At 37.0% G+C, this 4,956-nt stretch overlaps 1 long non-coding RNA gene across 1 annotated transcript; it reads left to right on the forward strand.

The window, feature by feature from the left end:
* Positions 1-804: 804 nt before the first annotated feature.
* On the forward strand, positions 805-4,719 carry LOC137049794 (uncharacterized). The gene is made up of 3 exons (XR_010899719.1): positions 805-913; positions 1,054-1,101; positions 4,173-4,719. It is a non-coding gene; the product is annotated as an uncharacterized lncRNA (long non-coding RNA).
* The last annotated feature ends 237 nt before the right edge of the window (positions 4,720-4,956 follow it).

Consider the following 4,956-nt stretch of genomic DNA (forward strand, 5'->3'; position numbering starts at 1 on the left):
GTGCTATGGCATTGGTGGGGCAGAGACAGTTTTTGTTATACCTATCATTACTAAAAGCACACCATCCATATAATTTAGGTTGATAAGTATGATTTTAAAGTTTAATGTCTTGCCAGATATTTTACACTATGATTCACATCACAATTAGTGGTATTTAAATGTAATCAGTGGTGTTACGTAGTCAGGCATCTCTGTTATTGCCTACCCATCTTGTCGCTAACCCTCTATGCATGAATGCATACCTCAAATTATGATTTCTTGCAATGAATGCCTCCAGAACTTGTTAGCGTGAGCTAAATCAATCAGACTCAAGATTTTTCCCTTGACAATGGCAGATGAAGAGCCACAAAACCATTCCGGCAGTAAGCATTATGCAATATTATATTAAAATAAACTTAGGCAAAATAGACAATCCACAACCTAGTACAAACAAAATAAATGGCTAATTAACTTTAATATAAACCTCATTTTAAAACATTAAAATTATAAAAACATTATTTTCTATTTTATAAATTACTGTTAAATTAAACCACTGGCAATATATAAATTATTTAAACAATGCGTCAAATATCACAGAGAATAATGTTTGATTATAAACGGGGTTTGAATGCCTCCTCAGTCAGTTTGATGCTAAACAGAAGCCGACAGTACCTCATCGTCTCTTTTATTGATTTCACCTTTCTCTCTCTCTCTTTCTCTCTCTCTCAAAAGCTCCACTGTCATCTTACAAGCCCTAACATGTTAATTTTCTTTCTCTCTGTCGCTCACTCTCTCTCTCTCTCTTCTGGCTCTCCATGCTTTTGGCAGGTAACTAATCACACTCCCTGCCCAGCAATCTCTTAGCCAATGAATGTTGAGCATTGAGCAGCTGTGGACCCTGGCCAATAGCTGCCAAAAGAACGGCTTTGTACTGGTGAGGGAACAGCGAGTGCATAAGTGGATATAGTCTGACCTTCCAAGGCCAGCACTTACAAGAATCAATCCACTTAAAAGCATCAGCAAATGCTGCAGGGAGATGTAAATCAACTGATTCAATCTGTGCCCCCTCTACAGAATCAATGCTTGCCACTGAGAAAGAGAGAGAGAGACCCCTGTCTGAAGGTACTCTGACTCACTAAGCCTAACACTGTTGTTTAAAAGAATCTCATGACTGAGCTGAGCAAGACATTCGCACACACACACATACACATACACTGCTGTTCAAAAGTTTTTGATCTGTAATATGTTTTTATGTTTTTAGAAGAAGCCTTTTATGCTTACATTTATTTTGTATATATATATTTTTGTTGGTTTAACTTAAAAAAGTAAGTAACCTGGTTGCCTTAAAATTTTGAGTTTATTGAAATTAAAAATTTGAGTTGATACAATGAAGGAAATTTGTTTAATAAATAGAAACTCAAAATATTTTGTATCTGAACCACATAAAAAATATGATAAATCATTTTTGACTGCATCATCAGAAATAAAACACACACAATTACCCAATATGCTTACAAAATCTTTTAATAATATTTGAATAAAGGTTGTCAAATCTCAAAATAAATTCATTGTATTAACTCAAAATGCAACCAGGTAACTTTTTTTTCTAAATAATTTTTTACAGTGTATATATATAAATAAACAACAACGCTATATAAATAAAGCTGCATGATATATATATATATATATATATATATATATATATATATATATATATATATATATATATATGCTTTATTTATATAGCGCTTTTACAATGACGATTGTTTCAAAGCAGCTTCACACTGTTAAACAGGACAATATTGCAACAACATTTGATTTGGCTGTACAGTCGTTCTGGAGAAAACAGAGATGTTATCAGCTTATTTTAATTTATCATATAACGACAATGTTAGCAGATCAGTATTATAGTTTATAGAATTAAATAAGACCTAATTAGTTAATTTTATTTGTATATTTAGTTGAATAACTTGGATCAAAATTGTAGTGTCCCCAACAGAGCAAGCCAAGCCAAAGCGACAGTGGCAAGGAACCAAAACTCCCCCAGGAGTATATATATAAAACTGTAATATTGTGAAATATTATTAAAATGTAAAATAACTGTTTTCTATTTGAATATATTTTTAAAATGTCATTTATTTCTGAATTTTCAGCATCACTACTCCAGTCTTCAGTGTCACATGCGCCTTCAGAAATCATTCAATGATTTGCTGCTTTTTTTAAACTAAATATCCAAATAAAATTAATAACTAAATTAACTGTATCAACTCTATCACTTCTATCCACATTGTCATATATTTCACATATATGATATGTACTTTATGGAGTGTATATGACACGGTCTTGGCTAGGGTTCGAGCGTATAATATGCCATAAAGTGCGTATCATATGCGAAAAACTGCGTACCAGTATACATTCCACAACATTGCACACTTGTATTATTGTTATGCAATTTCGTGTGATCAGGCTCCAACATACACAAAATGTTAGCTATAAAATTAGCTTTAGCAAGACAAAGGAGCATCAAAAATGTTTCAAACAATGTCATTTCCATCACACAATGCTATTAAAAACAATACCATGATTTGAAATGGTGAATTTTCATTACGTTCAGACTAAATGTGACAGAATTCTCTGTTGCCGTGTGTGTGTGTGTGCACTGTTAAAGATCGTTAGTAAAGGAGTGTGTGAGAAGTGTTTTAAGATTATTTTCTAAAAAGTCCACAGGCCCAAATGAGCTTCTAATTGAATAAAGACCCAGTTGGCGAAATTCTGGGTGTGTTTGTGTCTGGAAGATCAAGGGATCACACACTGTTTAGTCCTGTCTGTGTGCTCAGAGATGGAAAAATCGTGAGAGCGAGTGAGATTCACAGGGCTATGAGAGAGGGAGGGAGGTTGGTTTTAGAATATTTATAGACCTCATTAGACATATCCGGTTTGACTCTCACTGACATATTCACCTAGCAAGATTTCCAACAACACTGGAACACATTTATGCACCATCACGGCCCCTCACAGACAAACAGCATGCACAATTGCGAACATACACACACACACACACACACACACACACACACACACACACACACACACACACACACACACACACACACACACACACACACACACACACACACACACACACACACACACACACACACACACACACACACACACACACACACACACACACACACACACACACACACACACACACGGAATGCCCTTTTCAAACACACACACACTTTCCAACCTATTCAGTCACTCTCTGTCTATCTCTGCTCTATTTTTTCATATTGCAGAGGTGGTAGTTGACTGTTTTAGTACACTGTGCTGTGCCAGAAAGAAACAGACAGATTTAGGCACGCTGCCATCAGTAATACAAAACAGCTGACAGTGTGTAATACTATATAACACTGTTAAAGAGTTGGAAGAAATCCATACCCTCTATGAAATTACAGCTACTGTTTTTTTTTTGTTTTGTTTTTTTGTAAAAGATGTTTAGAGTGTTTTGTGGGTTTCATTGTCCGGGCGGTTGCTAGGGGGAGGGGCCCAGAGCAACATCATGCACACCTTAGTCATTATGATCTATTTCAATTTCCCTTTGAAATATAGTGCATTATGGAGTTTTTGGGAAAATCCAAAGGAATAGATTGCCAAGTAATTTCAGTGATGTCATGGAATCTGAAGGGGTTGAATTCCCCTTCATTTGAAGGGGGCCTCTCAGAACTGCTGATATCAGTGTAGATAACAATAAAACTATTGTCACTCATTCACTGAGTAGTAATATTCATTTCACAGCTTTTTTTTAAATGGTACACTGTAAAAAAAATCTGACTCACAAAAAGTTAGGCTAATGATTATGTTTTAGTTTACTGGACAATTAAATGCAAAAAAGTTGTCTTAACCAGTGAAAAGAAGTTGGTTCAACAACTATTGAACCAACTTAGTAATAATTGTAAATTTGATTTGTAATTGCAAGTTAACAAGCATACAAGTTGCAACAAATTAACAATGCATTCTGGGTGCATCATTCAAAAGTCATCCACGGCTCCCAGCATGCATTGCTGCATAAATCATGTCACCATTGTTGAGATTCATAGGCTGAATCTTGATGTCAAAGTGCTTGATGTACAATTGGTTTTAAACCTTATTCAGTTTTTCTGATTAAAACCGTGCTGGATCTTTTCTAGCTGCGTGGCACACCGGTCTCGTCTCGCGGCCATGTGGCGGGAGCATAAAAGGAGGAGCAAGGACAGCGGAAGACGAGAGAGGACTAGGCCTGGATTTATGTTTAGTTTTGTTTTACGTGTGTTTGTGTTAGTGGGCAGTCATCCGTGAGGGGCTGCCCACGTTTTATTTTGTGTGTTTGCGGGCAGTCGTCCGTGAGGGGCTGCCCGCGGTTTTACTTTCGTTTTGTTTATTTATTTTGAATTAATAAAGTTTGTTGAACGTTCGCCGGTTCCCGCCTCCTTCCTTCCCATCTACGAACTGTATTACAGTGGTGCCGAAACCCGGGAGGAAGGAGGGACATGCTGTCGAAGAGCCCTCGCTGCTGAGGGGGATCGCGGTGCTGAGGAGGTCGGGCAGCGCGGATGAATAAGGACCGCGAGGGCTGCCCGAGGCGATGGTGCTGGAGCAAGGAAGGTGGGACAGAAACCTCGCTGCCGTGCCCCTGGGTCGAGGTGGGGTGGCTGCCGTCCGAGAGGGAGCGGAGGAGTCGCCGCGCTTGCCGTGAGCCGGAGCCTGCTGCCATCCACCTGATAGGTGTATTATATTTATAGTATATTTATAGATATATATATTTATAGTACAGGACAAAAGTTTGGACACATTATTATTTGTAATGTTTTTGAAAGAAGTTTCTTCTGCTCATAAAGCCTGCATTTATTTGATAAAAAAATACAGGCATTTTTTTAATATTGTGATATATTATTACAATTTAAAATATTTGGTTTTGAATTTATTATACTTTAA

Source organism: Pseudorasbora parva, chromosome 20 (assembly GCF_024679245.1).
Source record: "Pseudorasbora parva isolate DD20220531a chromosome 20, ASM2467924v1, whole genome shotgun sequence".
NCBI classification, from domain to species: Eukaryota; Metazoa; Chordata; class Actinopteri; order Cypriniformes; family Gobionidae; genus Pseudorasbora; species Pseudorasbora parva.